The sequence below is a fragment of the Perognathus longimembris genome, chromosome 1 (assembly GCF_023159225.1).
Source record: "Perognathus longimembris pacificus isolate PPM17 chromosome 1, ASM2315922v1, whole genome shotgun sequence".
NCBI lineage: Eukaryota > Metazoa > Chordata > Mammalia > Rodentia > Heteromyidae > Perognathus > Perognathus longimembris.
Genome location: NC_063161.1, coordinates 34312882 through 34337342, shown reverse-complemented (window position 1 = coordinate 34337342; position 24461 = coordinate 34312882). Strand labels below are relative to the sequence as shown.

At 35.8% G+C, this 24461-nt stretch overlaps 1 protein-coding gene across 1 annotated transcript in view; it reads left to right on the top strand.

Annotated features, from left to right (window-relative positions):
• Positions 1-24461, top strand: part of Trhde (thyrotropin releasing hormone degrading enzyme) — a 353088-nt gene that overhangs the window by 108906 nt on the left and 219721 nt on the right. The gene's annotated exons all lie outside the window — the stretch shown is intronic.

Genomic DNA, 24461 nt, shown 5'->3' with positions numbered 1-24461 from the left:
TCAGTACCACATTTAATTACCACAACTACCATGTGGGTCAATACAGAACATTTTCCATTGAATTGACAGACAGTAAGCAAAGGCACATATATTTCAAACTAAGTCTTGATGACTCCCACAACTATTTGATGTTGTGTGGATAAGACACTCGTAGGTAGACCCTCTTAACAAATCCTCAGATTTGGGGGTTGGTTTTTTTTTTTTTTGAGTGGGAATAAGCCCATGGCATTGCACATGCTAGTGAACAGTTTCACCATGGAGCTAAATATCCCCAGGCCTCAAATATCAATTGCTATGAATTATTTATCCTTATGACTATGTTCGTTTACTTAGAATTTTAGGTCCCAGTTAAAGTTATTGAAGTATAAAGAAAAAGGAATAATAGTAATGGAGAGTGTGTTTTCTGTGAGTGTTTGGTCTTTCCTCCTTTTGCGAAAGGAATGTGCTCAGTAACTGTTGGTCAGGTTTATAAACAAATTCATATGTTACTTTAATTTGAATAAAGTGGCTGCTTTTTCTAAGCTGACATTCTAGGACCTAAGAAAGTGTACATACATGTATTAAAACATTGTACTCACATGACTGTGTAATACATTTATTAAAGTGTACATGCATGTATTAAAATGTTGAAGTTGCCTTTCCCTTCCCAGAACACCTGTTATATCACAACAGTCTTTTGTTCCCTTCTTTACCAAGAGCATTTTTGATCAGGGCCCAAATGAAAGGTATTTCTCCTTGGTAAGAATAAAGTGTTTACTTGATCAAAAGTGCTAGTTTGAACTACAGGTTCTCCTCCCTGGAGAACTGGGCCTATTTCATTAAAGTACCTGCCTGCTGTGTAGCTTATTGGTCTTACAATAAGTGGGTAGTTCAGAAACTACAAAGAATAGCTGATATTGTTATCTACGGATGTGCCATGCAATTTTAATCTGTTGGATCATAAAATTCTAAGTTTTTTAAAAAAATGAAATACACATTCATGAAAATCAATAGGCAAAATTTTATTTCTAGTAGGGCCTGTGGCATTCGCTCTGTCTTCTTTTTTTCTTTTTTTTTTTTTTTTCCTCTTTCCCTTTTCTATGTTTACTTTCCTATCAGAATCAGTTACACTGAAACCTCCCTGGTAGTCACCCAAGGCAAAAAGAAGGAATACCTGACCTGGTTTACATAGGAGGTGCCTCTGTTATCTATTCCAGGTAAAACTGTGGGAACTTCTCAGCTTGACCCTAATGTAAAATTCACAACTGCTTATGTTGCAAGTTCAGCCAGAGAAATAAAATGGGGATGTTACTTGGTCCCCTTCAGACCAGTAATTAGCAGAGAAACTCAATTTATACCTTCAGGGGGTTCCAGGTCTCAGTCAGCTTGCAGCAGGAAGCATTTCTGCTCCTCTATTTCACTCACAATTAAGCCATGCAGGCTTTCATGTGCAGGCAAGGCTTTGTTCACTGTTACTGTTACTTGTTAAGCTACCATGTGGTGTATATAATTGAGTGATTTGATTTACCTCACATATTCCTTTTCATATGACTAGGGGAGCTACCACAATACCATGGTACTATGTAAAATTACCCTTAAAGTTCTTATTATTCTACGTATCTATATCTATTAATGGATTTATAAGTATGCTTTCAAAATATCTCCTACACAAAGCCCCTGAGCATAGAAGTATTTTGATTTTTTAAAAGACAATGTTTTGAACAAATTATATGGAAATCATCTCAGTCTTTGTTAATTATGTCTGTACATCATCCTAGTTATTAATTGAGGGTGCCTTGATCTTTCTAGTTTATCTAAATGTTTGTTGTACACTTCTTGCCTTTTCTCATTTGCTATCTAAACATTTATTGTGTGCCTGCCACAGAAACTTTTCTAATATATTTATTTTTTGTCATTATTGGGGCTTGAACTCAAAGTTTCATACTTGCTCAACAGTTTTGCTCAAGGCAGGTTCTCTAAGCAGGTGCTCTGGACTGAAAGCCTTACTTTCAGTCCAACTCTGCTGATTATTTGGTGATGGAATTTTGTGGACTTTTCTGCCTGCCTAGCTTCAAATAAAATTGCTTCAAGCCTTAGCCTTCTGGGTTAGAATGACAGATTAGCACTGGCACGTGGATTCCATTGGGACATTTGTAGATGTGTGTATAATAACTTAAAGGAATAAAGGTCTGAGACCAGTTGCTTGAGACAAGGACTATGATCAGAGAGAACAAAGTACCTAATTTTTGACATGAGAGATTTCCTATGTTAAGGACCATCAGAAGCAACTGTGACTAGAACACAGTGAACTAGGGGTGAGACGTAGATGAAAAGGATTAGGCATAATGAAAATATGGCAGATTATATAACCTAGCAGACTATGATAAGCAATTCACCTTCGTCCCTCTGTCCCTTTGTCCCTCATTCCCTCCCTCCCTCATTCTGTCTCCCCTCTTTCTGTCCTCCCTCTCTTCTCCTGTCCCTTCTTTCCTTCCTTTCTCTGCCTACCCCTCCTTCGCTCCCTTTCTTTCTCTTCTCTCTGTTCTTCTTTCTCTCTTCTTCTTCTCTTTCTCCCCTTTACCTCCCTTTCATTATAAGATGACAGCCTACTAGTCTGCTTTGAGCACAGGAATTACATGTAAAGTTTATATTAGTTACATATATAGTTTATAATGATTCATTATGATGGATAGGTTGAAAATTCACTGAAGAGAAGTGGTTCTCAGCTGTGGGTGAATTTTTCCCCTTAAGAGCATTTGTTTATCTGCAGTCATTTTTGTCATAAGTTCTAGTGAGGTAAGCAGTCTATACATACTACTGACATTAAGTAGGTAGAGTCCACAGATACTGCTTAACATTCTACAATACACAAGATAGCCTTTCATAAATGATAAGGAACGATCTATCCAAACTGTCAACAGCAATTCCAAATGTAAGAGGAAAGTGTAGAGACATAAAAAAAAAAAACAGTTCAAAGGCAATTAAGTGAGGGAAGGGATGGGTTGAGAGGGTTGTGTGAACATGTTAAAAGGAGTGACATTGATCATGATGCACTATAATGACAAATTGCTTTGTTGAACAACAACTCCCTGTGCAACCTAGCAGAGGAGCACAATAGCTCAATAGCAATGTACATAGGATCACATAAGATGATCTTAAATGAAGTGAACTACAAGATTTGGAAAGAAGAGGTTTATCTTTGATATTGTTATTTCCATTGTACCCTATGAAATTATCCCTTTTTATTTTGTCTTTCATCTCCACACTTTTACCCCTGTTGTCATTGTAACTGATTTTGGTACACTGTACGTTTATCAGAACTAGGGAAGGGGAACACCAAAATGGAGAGATGAAGGGTAAACGGTGAACCAATGCAACAGCAATACAAGACAGTATTCTGCCAACCAATTGTACATCTCAGGGGAGGGTGGGGAGGGAACCGGGAAGGGGGGAAAGGGGAGAAAAATGAAGGAGGAGGTAAAAAGTTTGATAAGAAATGTACTCATTGCCTTAAGTATGTAACTGTAACCCCTCTATACATTACTTTGACAATAAAGAAATGAAAAAAAGATAATAAAATACTTTTTTATAAAACAAAAAAGACAGTGGCAAAATTCTGGCAAAGTAGGATGGTTGCTTTGACTAGGACATTAACAGTGGGAGAACCAGAAGTGATCTACTTCTGCACATAGATTTAAAGTGGAATCAGCAGGAGTGACTGATGTATAGAATATCAGATAGAAAAGAAAGAGGGGTCAAAGAGTGACTCTAAAATGAATTAACATTAAGTACTTCCTGAAATATAAAGATTATGGAAGGAGTTAATTTTTGAGACAGACATGTCTATTAAAACATGTAGGTGGCATTTCAATGCCCAGAAAAAATTTAAGTGGACAGATGGATTTATATATATGGAAGTATGGGTGAGTAATCCCACTGGAGGTATACAGTTGCCAACATAGTATGATATATAAATATGTGAGGCTGAATGAGCTTGCCAAGAGAGTAAGAATAGATGAAAGAAGAAGAATAAAGAGGAACTGGCCCAATGTTTAGATGTTAGAAAGATGAGGAACCAGTGAAAATTACTCGAGTCAATGGCTGAGACACTAAGGAACTAGGTTTTTGTGGTGTTCTGGGGAGCTAAATGAAGAAACTATTAAGAAGGGAAGTTAATAAATTGTGGTAGTCAAGCCAGGTGAGGACTGAGACTTGACTGTTATGGCAGTGGCATGAAGTTTGCTCATGGCATTGACAGGAATGACTGCAGATCAATGGCCTAACAGGTGTGCTTAGAGGCAAATGAAGGAAGGTAAGACAGTGAGACAGTAAGCAGAGAAAATGACTATGGACCAAAGGGGATCATTTCTGAATATTCTGGGAAAGTTTGTAAAACAGGAGGAGATGAGCATTTGTTCCAATAATGTTCACCCCTGAAAAAAGAACTACTTCTGCTGAAATGACAGCTTTCTTGACTCAGAGATTGTTCCTGTCCTAAACAAGTGTAAGGGAGTACAGAAATTGTCTTTTGTTCATTCTCACTGGGAAGCAAATGAAAAAGTAATAAACTCTCCATCAGTCACTTGATGTTGTTGAAGTTTGAGAGGGGATGTGGATGTGTGAATGTCAGGTTATTCCACTGTAAATGATACATAATAAAACCTACAAAAATGTAATACTTGACCCTCCTTGCCTTAAAAGTCAATTAGCTCTTCTGTGGTAAACTCGGCAATACATTCTCTCTTTATACTTACATTTTATTTCCTTTCCTAATGCTGAGTATTTTAAGTATACTATGGTGATTTCATGTTATGTTAATTCATCTCTAAGGAGTTGAGTTTCCGCCCCAAGGAGTATATAAAGAAAGATCTCCAAAAGGAATTTTGGTGTTTCCTGTTAAAATAATTTATTCCCATTGTTAAACAAAGATACTTCTTTATTATCACTAAGCCAGTATAAGCAACCAATGTATACTGTGTGAAGATTTGTTTTTATGTCTTTAAATTAGATAGAACTACTTGTATGAAAATTTTCAGATTTTCTTTTTTTTTTTTTTGGTATTAAGTTATAGGTAGTCTAATACAATACAGCCAACCTACCTACGTGATTTCTATTTTTGTGCAAACAGTAGGCTTAGAGTGCTACTTTAAAAGAATGTTGTGGTAGATATGTAAAGAATTAGTTATCTTTGATCTTAAACCAAAACCTATTGACAACAGCAAAATCACAAGGACAAATCTATTTCTGAGTATGAAATGTAAGATTCTCTTAAGAGTTTCATAAATTCTAATATTATCTTCACCACAATCTTTTGAGGTAGCATCTGGTATTTTTTAATTTCCTAGATGGTGAAATTTAGACCTTCAGTAGCTAAGTAAGGAGAGGCAAATCATATAGCAGAAATTAGTGAATTTGGAATTCAAACCCAGGTTGTCTGATTCTAGAATCTTGGGGCTACTGAAAAAAATTTTTGAAAATTCTGATAATCTGAAAATTAAAATATAGATAATCTTAATAAATTAGATAATCTGATTGTTGGAGTAGTAATATAACTATTTTCTTAAAATTTTTATGGCTATGGAACAAAAATTTATGAAGAAACACATGTCTTATAGCTCACAGTTTCATCAATCAGAAGACATATCTGATCCTTACAAATGTATTTTTATTATAGATGTTTTATAAGTTAATTAGGTGGCAGATAAAATGACTGATAAAATATTTTGTTACACACTCGATCTAGATTTCAATTAATTATGGCAGATAGTTTTCAGTTTCCTTTGCTGCTACTCTGTAATTTGTAAATCAATGTTTTGTAAAGGAGTTTGCCTGATTGCTTCTTTCCAAGACACTGTGTTTTTATGGTGCTTTTATGAAGAATTCATTAGCTACCTGGCATAATGCTGTGATTATAGAGGTAATACAGGTGTTTTGTAACAAGAATTTCTGCCCTCAAGGAGATTATGGTTTATTGAGGAGAGAATACAATACTTACAAGGATGAAAGGATTACAGACACCAACAATATGGCATGTACTAAAACACTAAAATCTTATAGGGAAAATATTTAATACTATGTTAAATTAACAATGTGTGATCCAGTGTTATAGCCACGAAAGATACAAGTTTTATCTTTACTTGAGTTCTAACAAAGGAGAACAGAATTAAAGTAAGAACAGAAGGGGAGAAGAGGTAATTTTGAGAATTGTATAGGATTCCCTTGGACATGATCTTTCAGTTTTGTGTATCATGTTGATGGATTCTATTACAGAAGAGAAAAGTTATAGTGTAAATGGTCCTATTGGAGTCGAAGAATAAGAGAAGGCTAGCTTCAATGATTGACATCTACCTAAGTAATAGTAGACATGTCTATTTTATTATAGTGGTAATGATAGTGGTGAGAATGATGCTTTGCTACCTGCAAATATTAGAGCTTTGCACAAAATAGTTCATTATATATTTGATATATATAATATATATAATAATGTATAATATATATACACACAAACACACACATAACAAATATTTCAAATGATTTCAAAGTACATACAATTACATATAGATACATATTATAGAACATTTATATTAGTTGCAAAACACATCTCCTGTTAAATTAGTGGACATACTTGTCACGTTAAATCTGAAGTAGCAAGTATGACTCAGTTCTACATTTCATAGTTGAATCATTTGCAACTCAATATTTTTTACAAAGTATGACTTTTCTTGCCTTACCTATGATTAAGTAACTACTGAGTACAATGTTTTATCAGTAACTTTAAATAGAGCTAGAGGTATAGCTCAAGTAAGAGAATGCTTACCAAACAATCTACAGTCCTAAAAGATACTGCCTTAACAAGTAGTGGTTTGTTAAAAAAAAATGAAGCAGAGATTTAGGGACTCTTTATATAAGCTCCGTCTAACTATGTGCAATTGGAATTTATTTTCAATATACTTTCTCTAACCAGAACTCTTCAAAAAATTGATCTCTTAATTGATGCTCCTTCATTGTAAGTTTTCTTGTGGAATAAAACTTAGGGTCTCTTTGGCATTAAGATTAATGCCTTTTTAGGGAGTAAGATGTAATAGTATTTGCCTTTTGTAAGAAATACAACCGAGAAATAAAATATCATCAAGTAGTTATCCTTTCCCCTTTCTTGGGAGGCAAATAAATATAGTCTCTATTTTATTAAAGTAATTTATTTTTGACAAAACCCTTCATCTAGTGATTTTTGTAATAAACCAAAAGAATACGTATCATTTCTTTTAATAGAAAACATTTTATGCTTTCCTAGCTAACTCCTCCTCTGACAGCCATTTGTGCTAAAACAACACCAAATTCTATTAAAGTAGAAATGATTATTTCAACAGCTATTTTAACACCATTTAACAAGGCATTTTATTCCTTCATTAATTATTCTATAATATGGTCATTTAACTGTTCTTGTTAAGCTATTTTGTAGCTATTACATGCTGTATACTTCCAAGACTATACTAACAAACAGAACATGTATATGATACTTAGGGCTTATAGTATTTATCCACTAATGCAAAAAAGGAAATAAAAAGCATACTGAGGATGAAAAAAATCAATGAAAACAATGCACTTTAGTGGGGATGATACATGAGATTATTACTGATAAAAAGAAGAAGTAGATAAGTACACTGGAGAATTTAATGCAACACAAACCAACTGTAGAAATGAATGAAGTAATTAATTCAGCTAGCATTTATTGAGGAGTTACTATGCACACTGTACTCAGCTATGATGCTAATTAATGATATCTTCTGCTGAAGACTTAAAATCTAGCTAAAAAGATGGTTATTTACCCTTCCTTCCTTCCTTCCTTCCTTCCTTCCTTCCTTCCTTCCTTCCTTCCCTCCCTCCCTCCCTCCCTCCCTCCCTCCCTCCCTCCCTCCCTCCCTCCCTCCCTTCCTTCCTTCTTGCCTGCCTTCCTTCCTGCTTTCCTTCCTGCCTTCCTCCCTCCCCTCCCTTCCCCTCCAACCCCCTCTCTCTCTCTCTCTCTCTCTCTCTCTCTCTCTCTCTCTCTCTCTCTCTCTCTCTCTCTCTCTTTCTCCTGCTAGTATTGGTTGCTTGAACTAAAGGCATGGACATTGTTCCTGAGCTTTGTTTGCTCAAGGATAGCAGTCTAGCACTTGAACCAAAGTTCCAATTTTGGTTTTGGGGGTGATTAATTGTGGATAAGAGTCTCATGGACTTTCCTGCTTGGGTTGGCTTTGAACTGTGATCTCATCATCATGAGTAGCTAGGATTACAGTTATGAGCCACGAGCACCCAGCCTAAGAGCAAGTTTTAAAAAATTATTATGTTAACTTGACAATATTGTTACATATTTAATTTGCTTACTGCCCTCCTTTATCTTCTCCAGTTTTTTTTTTTCTGTCTCAGCAAGGCAAAGTTTACTTCTGCGCAGAATGGTGCGCCATCAGCCAAAACTCTGGCAAGCAAGCACACCTATCTTCTCCAGTTTTAAGTTTCAAGCTTGTATAATTTTAGAGTTCTAAGCATAGCTCAGTATGCATAGTTCACACCTAGATACATTTCATTAACGCAACAAACAGCTTTTAAACAGTTTTAATCAACTCTTTTGTCTATTAATTAATTAATTTTAAATTTAATTTTATTGTCAAAGTGGTGTACAGAGAGTTTATAGTTACATATATAAGGCAATGAGTATATTTCTTGTCTAATATTGCTACTCCCCCCTCATTTTTCTCCAATTTTCCCTCCCTCCCCAGCACCCCAACCCCATACTGTAAAGTTCATTTCCAACATATTGTCTTGTGAGTATCACTGTTGCATTGGTTCACCCTATGTCCTTTGTCTCACCATTTTCCCAGTTCAGATAAATGTATATACAAGCCACAGGGGTGGCAACAGGGGATAAGCCAAAGGAAAAAAAGAAAGAAAAAAGAAATAATTTCACACAGTGCATTAAAACAACAACAACAAAGAAAAATCTCTTATTTCCATATATTGGAGTTCATTTCCCCTAGCATCATCTTACATGGTCATATGTACATAGCTATTGACCATTGTGATCTTCTAGTAGGACTATATACTAATATAGACATATACTAATTATTACAAATGAGGGAAACTATGGAGTCTACATTTCTTTAGTTCTGGCTTACTTCACTTACTATGATTTTTTCTAAGTCTTTCTATTAAAAATTATTTAAAGATAGTTGTTCAAAGATGTTTCAGTACATGTCAATTTATGGGTACAGTGTTTCTTGCTCAACATCATCCTTTCCATCATTAGTGAGGAGTTTAACTTGATCAAAGTGTACTTATAAAGGATCTCCCAATACATTGTTTTATCTATTCTAAAAGAGGTGTTTGGGTCTTAAGTTAGGAAATGACTGTTTCTGGTATTTGCATACTTCCTCTTTGGGTTAGGTTTGCCTTGTGCTGCTTTTTCTTGTTTGCTATGGGTCAGCGAGCTGGCTTTGCTGTCTGGAAATGGACTGTTCCTCCTTTGCATATCTCATCCATCCCCTGTCACCCACCAAAGGATATCATTTTAGCCATTCTCCTTTTTCTCTGGGAACTTTCAGTTTTCCCTCTTAGTTCTTTCCCTACCAGCACTAAAAATATGGTGCTATTTCTCTCAGCTTGACCACCCACATGCACACTCACTCCAGCTGCTGAACCATTTCTCTCCTTCCTTTTACAGCTAAACTTCTTGAAAGGATTGTCTATGTTCACTGACCCCAGTTTTTTCATTCCCTTGTCTCTTGTATGTTTTTACTTGACATCAGGCTTCCGCCCTCAACACAATACTAAACTTCCCAAGCTTAAGAACTCCTCCACAGTTATAAATCCCACCCCCAGTTCTCAGTCTTCATCTTGAACTGTCAGCAGCAACTGGTACAATTGTTCTCCCCAACTCCTTGAAATATAGATTTTTGTTTATCTTTCTGGACAACACATTTTTCTCTTTACTTTTACTCACTGGCCATTCCAAGTCTTATTTTTTTCTTTAAATCACCCTAGCTACTTCATATTGGGGTGCTACAGGACTCCGGTTTTATGCCTTTTGTCTTTGTTACTTACATTTTTGGTGATTTCTTTTTGAGATGTTATCCAATCTTGTGACTGGGGAAGGAGTTACAAGTCAGGGGCTATAAAGAAAAACTATGTTAGATAGATCATATAATTACTCATTTTAATGAAAAATTGGCAACTACTATGAAAAAAATGAAGCGGGACGCATTGAAGTGATAATAGTTTGCCATTTTAAATAATAGATGGTCAAGGAATGCCTTGCTGATTTCAGTGAGCGACCTGGAGTCAATATCAGAAATCCTGAGGGATCTGTTGGGTGTGCTGCAGAAACAGCCAAAAGATCAGTGTACCTGACACACAGTGGCTAAGTGAGGCAGGTTTAAGTCTTTGAGACAGCTGTGCCTGATGGTGAAGGATTTTCCTTGCTAGTCATGGAGACATGTACTTTCATTTTGAGGAGAGGGAGTATCCTTGGGCTGCCATAACAACATATTATAGACTGGATGTCTTAAATATTAGCATTAGCATTCTCAGTTTTCTGGAGGTTAAAGGTGCAAGATCCACTGATGTGGAGTCTCCTCCTGACTTACCAATGCCAGCCTTCTTGATAGGTTCTCACTGGTTGAAAAGAAAGCTAGTTCTCTCTTTCTCCTCTCATAAGGGAACTAATCACATATACAAAGCCCTTTGACTTCATCTAAATATAATTATCACCATCCTATTGTAGTTAGTGTTTTAGGTTTTTTATTTTATTCTTGGTCCTGGTACTGGGACTTGCACTCAGGGTCTAGGCACTGTTTCTTAGTATTTTTTTCACCAAGCTAGTGTTCTGCCACTTGAGTCACAGCCCACTTCAGGCTTTTTGGTGATTATTTGGAGGTAAGAGTCTAAATTATATTACTTAAAATAAGTCAGATCCAGAGAGATAAAGGATGCATGCTTTCCCTTATGTGTGGAAGCTAGTTTTATTAGTAAATATGCTAGGTGGTATGCAAGTGTGTACAAATCTATTAACTGAAATATGGTAGATTCAAAGGAGAACTCAAATAGTGTAAGTCCTTAGAAAGGCAAAGTAAAAGTTCAACAAAATAAACATCAGGAGATGGATACTGAATGGGGTGGAGTGGGATCAAGGGGACAAGAGTAGATGAATGAAGAGGAGAAGGAGAGAATGCAGTCAAGTATTTAATGTATATTCTACAAAATCAAGAAGAGTACATTTCCCAAATGTAATCTTTGCTTAACTTATGTAACCATAACCCCACTGTGTATAGCATTTTCAAATTAAATAAGAAGGAGTAAGGTAAGGGATGGGTAAAGGAAGGATGGATGAGAAAGTTGAAAGGGATGACCTTGATCAAGATGCATTGTATTCATAGACTGCTTTGTTAAATAGCAACTACTTTGTACAACTATTTCAAATTTTTTTAATTTAAAAAAATTTTGACCATTCATTAATGCTTTTATTTATTTCCTTTTTTCAGTCCTACAACTTTATTTTTTTCTGAATAATTATTTATTGTCAAAGTGATATACAGAGGGGTTACAGTTTCGTACACAAGGCAGTGGGTACATTTCTTGTACAATTTGTTACCTCCTCCCTCATTTCCCCCCTCCCTCTTTCCTTCTCCCCCATGAGTTGTTCAGCTGGTTTACACCAAATTGTTCTGTAAGTATTGTTTTTTGGAGTTGTTTGTCTTTTTATCCTTTGTCTCTTGATTTTGATAGTCCCTTTCCCTTCCCTAGTTCTAATACCAGTATATCTGAGTACCCTAGATACTGCTTATACTGGTAAATTTATTTAAAGGACTTTCGGACCAGACTGCCTTGGAAGTATAATGCTCAATTCTCAGCCTCCTGAGTAACTAAGATTACAGATGTAAACTGACTCCTGGCTTCATATAACATATTATGAGGGATCGTGCTATCATCCTTATATAAAAGCCTATTAAAGGAACAGGAGAATGCAGAGAAAAGCTGATGCATAAAAGCAGAAATATAATGGCAACTTGGGCAGATTGGTGGCAGCAGAGGTAGTAAGAAGAGATGGAATCTGGATGTATTTTGAAAGAGGAACCAACCAAACTTTCTGTGTGACAAAAGGCCTTCAAATAGCCTTGATAAGGAGCTTCATTTAACTATAGTTTGGAAGATTAGGAAAAGCTCTTGAAGAACTATGTGGGATTTTTTTTTTTTTTGCCTGTATTCCTGGGTAGCTACAGCAAAAGGGGGAGGATCTTTTGTGCTTGATTTTTCTCTTTCTTGGTTATTATGAGTTAACATAGCAAGATGAATAATCTGTATTTTCTGTATTTCCTAACCTGAGCAGCTGTATTTAGAACAAAATAATGGCTGTAATAACCCTCTCCTTGATGTGGTTTGTTTCCTCCACTGGCCATTGGTCAATCTGGAGTTAATTATAGCCAAATAGCAATCCAAAGCCCTGGAGAAAGGGAGGAACATTTCATTAAAGTCTAGCTGAGGATTACTGCTGACAGAAGCACTGCCAATCAGGCAGTTTTAAAAGAAAGGTGACCATTCCCATAAACTTTACAGCTAAATAGCTTATATTGAGATCAGAGGTTTTTTTTTTTTTTTTTCAAATTAGCTCCATTTCAAGAAAGGGAGACTGTGAGGGTAGTTATGCAAACGAGGGTTAAGCATCTCCAAGTTGATGAAAGCAAAATGCTCTACGACTCAGAAATAGTCAAAACAATTTTTCCTCTTTTTTCCTTTTTCCAGTGTTACTGTGTTCCAGAGCTCCTTATCAGATGCATGACTTTTTCAGATGTTTTCATTTTGATGCTATTATAGTGATCATTTATGACAGGTTATAATTCCTAAAGCTTATGACTCAAGAGTGGTTCTCATCATCAGGGCATCATGCATTCAGCTTTGGCATTAAGCTCTGATGATCTTACCAGATATTGGGGGAACAACTAATGATCCTCCCTACAATCTGTGAAACTTCTGCTTGTAATTTTTGGGAGTAAACAAGCTCTGGTAACCTAAGTGAACCTAAGTGAACAATACTTTCTTCATTTAGGAGGGAAATCCTCAGCAAACCATGGAACATTCAAATTGGGTGGAGGCTGAGAGATTATTCTGAGGAAATAAAACAATTCTTATAAAATATTTCTATCTGACAGAAACATGATGTGATCATTTTGAGAATAAATTGTTTCTCTATGATCAGCTTTTTTCTTCCCATAAGTTTTCAACTTATGATTTTATGGTACTAGAGAGATTTTAGAGTCAGGCTGAAACTTTTTGAAAGATTTAAATGGAAAATGTACTACTGGTCCACCTTTTCAGTCTTAAAACTTTTCATTACTGTCTTTGAGTATTTTGATGTTGCAGCTTATGTACTTTGAAATGTAAAGCAGATTGAAGTGTGGAGCAAACCTTAGTCAGTTAGGGAGGTTGCAAAACACAAGCAGAGCAAATCCAATATGGAAGTTGTAAATAAAGCCTTCTAGGCAATTCTGAAGCTTTTTAAAGGGTACTTTTGAAAGAGAGGTGAGTCCCAAATGCCATTTTTTCAGTTGGAGGAATTTTAATGGTTTATAACTTTGATTTATTCTTTATTGGCTTTATTTTTCTTTCTTTATGTGGCCTGTCTTCATATGAGAAGTGAATGACCTAGAGTTTGTCTTAAATGGTACAGAATCAGGTGTCTCTTAAGTTTGAAATTGTCAAGCGATTCCTTTTATTTCACAGACTGGAAAATATTCACTAAGCTGTAAAGTAATTGGTAGGTTGAAAATGTTTAGGATCATTTAGCTCCTTAAATACATTGAGATATACCCTGTCAATTTTTATTAATATTAATACAGGTAGCTTGTAAGTGGTATGAAACTCGATGAGCCAAACTCTTCTAGTGGGCAAAACCAGCACTCCATTTCTGTAGCAAGAATGTAATTTAATTTCTTATATCTATTGCAACAGGCTGAACTGTCTTCCTCCAAAATGGTTATTTTGAAGCTCTAATCCCTAAGTGTAACTGTATTTGGAAATAGAAGATAGTTAAAAAGTAATTAGGAAGTAATTAAGGCTAAAGAAGGTCATTAGGGTGAGGTCCTAATCTGATAGGGCTGGTGACTTTATAAATTCTTGTTTGTGTCAGGTGAGGACACAGAAGGAGAAGGGCCATGTCTAGTATACCCCTGTATAAGTCTGGGTCATTTTCAATACTGTCTGCTTAAGTTTGTGGTACGGCTGCCAATTGTGATGAGAGTACAGTAAAAAGAAAGATAATAACAGCTGGTTCAGCTATTCATCCCTTACTGGTATGATTTTATTTTATTCAAATTATATTGATTATTTCAGAGGAAATTACAGATTTACCTCCTTAAATATCTTACTCTGGATCATCCCTTCTCATCTATAGTGAGAAACAAGTGTGATTATAAATAATTTTAATGTAAATCCTCTATAATCAGTGTTATGATGGTTATCCAACTCTCACAGAACAGGGCCAGCTTTATGAACTATACAATCTTAGTTACAACTACTGGACTCCGTGTTTGTAGTAAGAAAGCAGCCATAAACAAGATAATACAAATGGATGTGTCTCTGTTTCAAGAAATTTTATTTACAAAAGCAGACAGCTGGCCAGACTTGGTCTATGAGTTATAGTTCACAAAACTCTGCATCCCTCTGTAAGTTCTTTAGTTCAAAACCGTAAAAGTTACGAGACCCTCAAAGATTCTTACTCAGATTAATTTTTCTTCTTTTTTTAATAGATACTTAAGAACCAGGCGAAATTGACATATTGAGAAGAATTTGCTGCACTTGTCTTTTCAGAGTGGTGGGACGTCACAAGATGGGGGCTGGTGAAGGGAGAGAAGGGAGGGCAAATACAGTCATAGCACTCAGTGTACATATGTGAAACTAGTGTCAGGTAACTTGAAGGGATGGATGGGACAAATGGGATGGGGAATGCTAGAAGGGTTTGCATTGATCAAGGTACATTGTATTCATAAGCCGACATATTGAACTAAAATCCCTTTGCACAACTACTTACAGATAGGTAAATGTTATACAGAATAAAGGAAAATTATGTGCATATCTTCCCCACCCTCCCCCTCCCCCTCCCCCCCTCCTCCCCCCTCCTCCCTCTCCTCCTGTTCTCCATCAATCCTGGGAGACCTGGGGTGCTGTTCCTAAGCCTCTTTTTGTTCAGGGCTAGTGCTCTACCACTTGACTACAGTGCCACTCCTGACTTGTTCTGAGTGGCTGATGAACTTTCCTGCCTGGGCTGGCTTGGAACAGTGATCCCCAGCTCTTAGCCTCCTGGGTAGCTTGGATTACAGTCATGAGCCACTGGTGCCTAGCACAATTCTCAATGACACCTTTTTTTTTTTTTTTTTTTCCGCCAGTCCTGGGCCTTGGACTCAGGGCCTGAGCACTGTCCCTGGCTTCTTCTTGCTCAAGGCTAGCACTCTGCCACTTGAGCCACAGCACCACTTCTGGCCGTTTTCTATATATGTGGTGCCAGGGAATCGAACCCAGGGCTTCATGTATATGAGGCAAGCACACTTGCCACTAGGCCATATTCCCAGCCCCTCAATGACACCTATTGTCTCATCAATATATGGAGAACACACAAATAATAAAATAATAGTTGCATTAACTAATGAATATTACCTACTTGGATATGCTATTTAGGAGTACATTAACTTAATGCCTATATTTTAAAATGATGTTCTATGTATTTGTGTACAATTATTTAAATATGTTTATTATAAATTTGTGTTTATGTATTCACTTCCTGTATATATTACATACAGCCTTATGAAAACTTAGACTATGATTCTCTCATTTAATTTATTTTACATTCTTAGATGAACAATGCCTATAAACTTTAATTATTTTTCAGTCATGATTTACAGACCTATTTTTCTCTGCAATCTCTAATAATGTCAAAAATTTTTAAGTAGAACCAGGTGCTTATGTCTCACACTAATAATCCTAGATACTTTGGAGACTGAGACCTGAGGATCACAGTTTGAAGCTAGCTTGAGTAAAAATATGAAAATCATCTTCAATTAACCACCAAAAAGCCCGAAGTGGAGCTATGGCTCAAGTGGTAGAGCAATAGCCAGGATTGGGCAAAAAAGCTCGAGGATGGCTCCTAAACTCTGAGTTCAAGCCCCAGGGGCAGAACACAGACACAAAAAGGAACGTAGGGGAATGTAATGGCTGGTCGTAGACATTTGAACCCGTCAACTAGGTATAATATTTTAAATATACATGTCTGCCTAATAATATTGGAGATTATTTGTACTCACATACATTTTCTTCTCAGCATGCTGAGTTCACGAAGATTCATGTTTCAGTCATCACAACTCCTTTTCGAGTTGGGCTTTGGGAACATTGGGCTTTTCAAGTTGGGCTTGGGTTCTCACATTGTGATAGAGGTGTACCTGCCACACCTGGGGAATGAGGAGGTGAAGATAGGGAGAGAGTGCTAAGCAAACAGTCAGTCTCTGGGAATTCAATGTGTTTGAGAATCTGTCATATTTTTAAACCTAGCAAATGGGGAAATTGAAGATCTGTTCCCACCGTGTCAGATTTTGTGTATCTGTTGTCAAACATATCAGTCGCTAAAGATATGAGATGGAGAAAGCTACAAACAAACGATCACAAGGAAAAAACACACCGATCTTTGTGCTTGGATGGAGGCTGATTTATGTTGATGGTTGCTGTTCTCTGTTAAGAGTTGATGCGGTGTTTTGTACAGAAAGTACAGAGTGGTGCTTAGAAGATTGCGCTCAGATGTGAAGTATGCTTATGGTACATCACAAAGTTGTGACATTTCATGATAACTATGAAAGCTTACTGTTAATAAGTCTTTTTCCTTTACAAATATTAGCATCATGGTTATACCTAGGCCATTCTCATGCATTTGCTTTATGTAATGCTTTGCTGGAAAATATGAAAAATTGCAATTAATAATTTGTCCATGTGCTAACCTGGTGCTGTGAGCTGCTCAGGTACACATTACCCATTGTGTGCAATGAGCTTTGTAAAAATTTAAGAAAGGTAGTTGATATAAATATTAACATTTACCTGGAAACCATAGACTATCATTAGGCTATGTATATTTAATTTACATTTGTAAATATTGACCAGGATTTAATAAATAGGACAAGATCAATTTTCCTGAGCTTTCAAATTGTGAACATAGAGAAACATGATTGGTAGTCTAGGTAACAGAAAATGCCAAAGATGCCACTTTCAAAAGGATTTAAGGGGAATCTAGGAATTACCAAGTATACAGAACATGTACTCTGGTCACCTGCCCACACCATAACAGACTGCCTAACAGTTAAGCATGAAGAAGAAAGTCCTAATTGTACTTATTATCTCTTTCCCTAAGAGATGACCAACCATGTTCAGCAGCAGCAGCATCATGACTCTAAGCATCACAGACCATTGTTCTTCTCATATTGAGACTCTGCCCCCCGCCTTTCTCTCTCTTTGTCTTTATACCTGTATGGATGATAGTTACACATCTGTACAACTATATTACATCTCATCTACATTTTGTAGTTTAATGAAAATTCACTCCTATCCATGAATCTTTTCTCCTTTGGAACTCCCTAGGTGTCATTAGCAAATTTTCCTATGCCCTTGATTTTCTTCCTAAATGTTTCATATTGGTATAATCAGTGGGCATGTCTTGTCAAGGGTAGATGTGAAACTTTAACTCTCACTGAAACTTGGCCATCTCTTGAAGACTTTTCTTTCCCCAAAATTCTCTAAAGTGGAGTTTGTTTTCCTTTCATAGTCACCATTCTTAGGCCTGTCAGTGGAGTAGTTGTTAGACCTGTTTAGGGATACTTCCTGGTTAATATTACTCTTCACTTTCTTCCTAAAAAAAAATTCCCTGACTTCCTGAGTCAGATGCAAGTGAATTAAATCTCCTACTTTCTCACCTTGGTTGAATGTATCTGCTATTGTTTCCACAGGGGTTACATATTTTAACATAATATTTTTGATACAAATTTTAGTTGCCCAGAAAATCAATATATTATTCATAGTCCACATATTTTGAAACATGCATATATGTGGAACAACTACATAGTGATACTTAGGGTACCTATTATCTTACTTAATATTTGTAGTAAGAACACAAGAATCTGTTCTCTGAGGGATACTAAGTTATACAGTCCAATGCTTTAACTACAGTCGCCATGTTTATCATACATCTCTTGAACATATTCCTCCTGATCTAACTGAAAATTTATATGCTTTAATGGACATTTCCCCAAGAACACTTGAATGATGTTTTCTTTGTGGTCCTAAGAGTCTAACATTCATTTACCTTTCCATCAAGCTTTTGTAGTTGTTTTCCTCTTATGATCCTCCTTTCAGAACCATAATTGCCTCATCCAGTCTAGGGGCAGCTTTAAGCAGACATGCCCACTCTTTTCAAGCATCTCACTCGGCTTCAGTCTCCTCTGTTCTCAGTGTATTCTTCCAGTTCTGCTCCAACCAATTTTCAACCTATATCTCCCTGGGCTTTTCTTGAGAGAAATCTCTATAGACTTACATCCCACTTCCTGTGTATTTTGTATTTGTTGCCTTGATCACAGTATTTCTTTTAAATCTATGACCACACTTATGTGAGCCCTTAATCCTGTGCAATCATGCCATATCTTTGTTTTCAATTTTGTCTTCTACTGTCCATGGAAATATTCTTCCTCTCTAGTCAGCTCTACCTCCTTGCTCTTCCCTGTCTATGGCTTACCAGTGGCCTATATGCTTACTTCATTCCATAAATTTAAAAAAATGAGCAAGCAGAAGTGAATTTTCTTCTCATTCACCTGTGTTGTCCACTCTACTAGTAAAATGTATGAAGTTTCTTACATCCATTCCTCCACAAATGATCTCGATACCACTTCCAATGGTTAATTTTATGATTTTTCTCTTGAAATTACCCTCTCTTGTATCACTCAGTTTTTCTTCTCTGCGTTTTCCTCTGTGTTTATATAATCCTTTTTTTCCTGCTTTTTTTTGTACTGGTATTGGGATTCAATTTAGGTTTTTTCTATCTTGCTCAACTTTTTTATTCTACCACTTGAGCCATCCCTCCACTTTCAATGTTTTGCTAGTCTGAGATGTCTCTAAACTGAAACAGGATCTTTATATGCTCATTTGAACACAGCAGTCTTATTTCAATCTTGAGTTATACACTTTTTACTATTAAAGTTTTTTTTTTAATCATGGAAAATGAGTTAAAATTTGCATGTGGAAAATCCAAGCTAAACTTGGTTTGTTTTCCTGATGAGGCATACATGAGTTTCAAAAACAATTTTTTTTTTCCTCACTGGATTTTGATGATACATGTTTAATTAAAAAGCTATATTTTTGTTCTGATTCCTTATTGAGAGAGTCATTCTTTGGGTTCAGAAAATAGGCCAGTACTTTATTCATTTGTTTTTAAAAGAAGAAAACTTTTGATGATAAATGACTAGCAGATTTCTAAGTTCTTTATTTCTTCTGAATCTCCATTGGCAGTAGTGTATTTAAAATGTAAATGAGAAACTATTCAAGAAAAAAAAACAGAGTGCAGTGATTAAGGCACTAGTTTTCTACTCTGCTCACTATTTAATCCTAGGTAAAAAAAATCTCTTTGGGCCTCAGTTTCTTAGTCTAATAAATGGGGATCTTATTTGTCACACTCATTTTTGTGTAAGATATTGTCAGAAGAGAATCAAGCCCTTGAGTCAGAAAGCAACATATTTGCCAAATACAGAGGAGATACCTCTGTTAGTTATTCTATATAATTAGGCAAAACATTTTTTGTGTGTGTATAAATAAAATGAATTATTTTTTAGTGAAAATTTGCCTGTAGGACACTGAACCAGAAGACATTGAGCAGAGTGTTCTTGTTGATTAATATTAAAAATCAGTCCTTGGGTTTTGAGGATTTTCCCCTGGTGATATGGAAAACTAGACATTGTTATTCACTGCTCTTGGTATGAGTAATTCTTTTGTTCACAGAAAAGATATGTTTTAGACTATGCACATGCTGATTTCCTATAGAGTCATAAGCAAGATAAGATGTTGCATACTGACCATTTGACTGTCTCTGAAATGGAATTTATTCTATCATTAGCAATCCTGTACTGAGAGAGCTGCACTCAAAAAGTATGGCACCATCTCAAACTTGGGAGAAAAGAGAGGACTTTGCAGAGATTCTGGCAAACCATTTTTCCCCAGCCATCACCATATGTTCACAAGAAACTTATACCCCTCGTTAATTTTAACCAACTTCTTTAAAAAGAAAATATTGGTGCCATACATTGTTAAATAATATATTTAATTTCATAGTTCATTACATCCTATTTAGACTTTTGGGAAAAACATCTTCCTTAGGAAGGCTGTGTCTATTATGTTACTTTGCCATGGTAAGTAATAGTCTTGGTATCTTTTTATCTCTACAGATCTTAATATTTTTCCTTAAAAGAAAGTGAATTTCAAATAGAAAAAGAGAAAATTAATGTAGTCGAATAGTTCCGTTCTATTATAATTTGTATGCAGTTAAGATATAAACACTCTCTTCTGCTGAAAATATTTAAAGAATATTATAAAGATAAAATATTTTAGTAAAGTCCTATTTATTCAGTCTCTCCTGTTTTCTATCCCAACACATTATCCAGCTATACTTTTTGTGAGCTATACTAGGGTAAAATGTAAAACTGAATACTGTTTAGCAATTTGTTTTAAATTTTCTTTTTTTTAGGGGAAGTTTGGGGCATTTGTTTTGTCTAAAACAAATATTCATTTATGATAGCTTTCGATTTTCCAAATTCTCATTAAAACGTTAATGGTAACAAGAATGATAGGTAATATTCATGGGTTACATTATGGTAAATTATCATCAAATGTATCATGTCTGAATCCTTTTATGTGTTAGCTTAAAAGTATAGAACTTAACAGAATGATATTAATATACATTTGGAGAAATAGAAATAGATAGTCAAGAATAGACTGTGAACATTTGGCTGGGTAATGGCTGGAGAGTGTTTGCCTTTCCAGATGTGGGTGATAAACTGGTAGACAGAATTGCTGGCCAGACTGAGTGCCATATTTTCCAGTGTTAGTATTTTAGACACTTATAAATGTTATTTGCATGAAGAAGCTTAAAATGCTTATACTTAGGAGCTTTTATAAACATATTCTTTTGTATTCATCATTATTGACATGTCCTCAGTACTTTCTGATCAGTTATGTATTTTTGTAATGGTAACTGTAATTATATATGTGTATAATTATTTATTATGATAGATTTGTCATAGAAAAGTAGGTGACTTAAGCAATAGAAAAATGATAGTTTTACAGTTCAGAAGGCCAAAATTCTGATGTCAAGCATTGGCAGATTTGGTTCTTCTCTAGGATATGAAGTATCTGTTCTTCTGTTCTTTCCTTGTTCCTAGTAGTTTCCCAGGCAATCTTAAGTGCCTCTTGGTTTATCATCACCAGTGTCTGCCTTTATTTCCACATTGCATTTTCTCTGTGTTCTCATCTGTATTGGTTTTTGTAGTAAAAAATTGCGCTTTGTGTAGTGACAACTGTTTCTAGATGCTGACCCACCCTACTAATGGCATCTTAAACTGCTCATCTCTAAAGACTTTCTTTCTAAATAATGTGTCTATGATGCACATTAGGTGAATAGAGGTGAATCATAGGTAATGAACCCATACCACTGGTATATACACATGTATAAACCTGTCTCTCACTGAAAGTGATAGTTCAGTGGTATGGCCAATCAACAACAGATGATATCAAACTATCTTTGGTGAAGATAAAAGCTTATTTGGATCATTGTGAGAACACAGAAGAAGGGTGCTTCCATATGGTGATTGCAAAACAGAGGTAAAATGAAGAATTCAGATGGAATTTTGGGAAATGTAATCAAAACAGACCCCATTATCCTGTTCTTACCTTTGCTCATCTAACATACCTTTGCACTGTAATATGACAAATACTATTCCAAGTCTTCTAATTCTTTTATGCTCATGACAACCCAGTGAGTCAGATCCATGGTTTTCAGATATTTCCAATGAGGAAACTGAGGATCAGAAAAAATTAAAAGTTTGTGGAGGATTCCTGGGATTCGATCTCAAGTTTCAATTCAATCGCTCAATATTCATATTTGTCTTCAAGTAATGAGGAATTTCAAAATGAGGGACTAGAGTGGATTCTCAAAGACCTAAATTACACATAGGAATAGGACAGACCAGGTATAAAAGTAGCAGAAGTTGAAATCAAAGGTTAAAATAAAATTTGGAATAAACCCCACACTGAAATCTAGGAGTCGAATTCAAACTTCTATCTGAAAAAGAAAGCAGAGCTCAAGAAGGCAGAAACCAGTTACCAGATCTGATCCTAGGAGCAAAACAAAGGACATAGGTCACAGTTGGAGATAGTTTTAGCAACAATCATTTCCCTATTGATTATGAACATAAAGAAAGGCATTAAGGAGAGAAACTTGCCTTAGTGTTGAAGCCTGCTCTTTATGATTTAAAAGAATACACACAAACACATCTGTGTGTAGTATATATGTATATGAGTATTTCATTTCAGTGGGTTGTACTAGTTTGAGACAGACTACTTATCACAGATAACCAGGAGAAGGTTACTTATTTTATCAGTGCTTCTGTTCTGTTGTCTATAAATAGTCTTTAGGTAGAGTTTGTAGCGCCATAGCTCATTGTATAGTAACTTCACAATTAGAAATAGCTATTAGTTTTGATTAGCTATGTTATGTTCTTTAAAGATTATAAAGAGGGAGTTAGATCTTAAATGGTAGAGTACATCATCATCATCTTTTCTTGAATACTCACTATGTTTAATGTCTAGTGTCTTTGAGGACTTATTTCTTTTAATTATTAAGGTATAAGCTCTTTTTTTGTATGCATGTCAGTCCACAGGCTAGAAGTCAGGGTCTGGCTGCTGTTCCCTGAGCTTTTCTTTTGCACTTACTTTTTTGGTACTTCATGGACTTTCCTTCTCCAGACTGGCCTCAACTCACGATCCTCAGATCTCCGCTTCCTCAGTAACTAGGTTTACAGGCCTGGGCCACTGTGCCAGGCTGCTATCAGCTCTTTTGATAAGGCAAGCCAATAATGAGATCAGTACAGGGACATAGCTGGTAGAGCGTCATCCCAAGGCACCATAACAAGGCTATTGTGAGGGGTATGATAGCAGGTTGTGGAAGACCTTAGATAGGAGAACTTCTTTAATTTTTAAACCTAATGTCTTATGAAATAATGCACATGCCTTGCATTTTTGTTCATTTTTATTGACCAGATAACTATCTGCTGCTCTATTGGAGAAGTCACTAATCCTATCATTGATTCTCTACCATGTTTTGATTTAGTCCTCTAGCTATTCTTCAGTAACTCTGGTCTTTTATATTTCTGGTTGTGCTTTTCATGGGAACTATCATTTATCATAAACATCTTGCATTGGAAGCTGCTACCTTTTTGCTATCCAATGCCTTCTCTCATTTCAGTTCTCCAGGGTCTTTGCTCACAGAGGGTCTATTTCAAACAAATTAAAAAGCATTGGCTAATTCTGAAAGGCTTTATGGAGATTGATTTAAAACCTCACATCAACTCCTTTGTGAGGGTTCTAAAAGGGTGAATGCTTGGTCAGTGTGAAGGAAAACATAACATTCCAGGAAGATTACATTTGCAAGCAGGTTGGCAGTTTTGCATATACGGAGGAGTTACTGAGCATGAGATTCTGGGGTGTAAATATCAATTAGATTCTCAAGTTTCTGTTTTCAATTCATGTCACTATTACCTTTGCACGAACTTTAGCTTTGTAGGACTTGCCAACTGAAACAGACTTTTCTCTGACTCATTAACTCTCTTCAATATTCAAATCATTCTTTGCTCATTGGCTCATAGTACTTTTACTTCTCTCTAGCCTAAAAAAAAAAAAAAAAAGAAAAAAGCAGCAGCAGTAGCAGCTTAAGTAACTTGGCTGTTTTACTAGAAAGCACTCAGAGATGTAGGACTCAGAAGGCTTTTATATAAAATAATGTGTTATATTGCTTCAAATACTGTGTTTACAGAGCTCATACTGTTAAGGATTAAAGGAATGTGCCGTGACAAATCTGATTCTGGGCAGGATTGCCTTCTCTAAAATATATCAGTTGCATTCAAGTAGAACTTTTGATTTATGAGAATTAGGGCTTTGAGTATATTGTACAGTGCTCAATGAAATGTCAACAGATTATTGTTTCCCTTGAGACTCCTGTGAAAGTCCAGCAAGGTCTAAACAAAATCTCTTGGCTTGTAATATCACTGCTTCTGAGAAGGGGGTCAAGATAGTATGGCTTCTCTTAGAAGAAGCACACAGTTTTTAGAGACTTTTAAACACTCATGAAATATGTTCTTCTATTTTAGCAAGCTTTGCAGTTCCCTCCC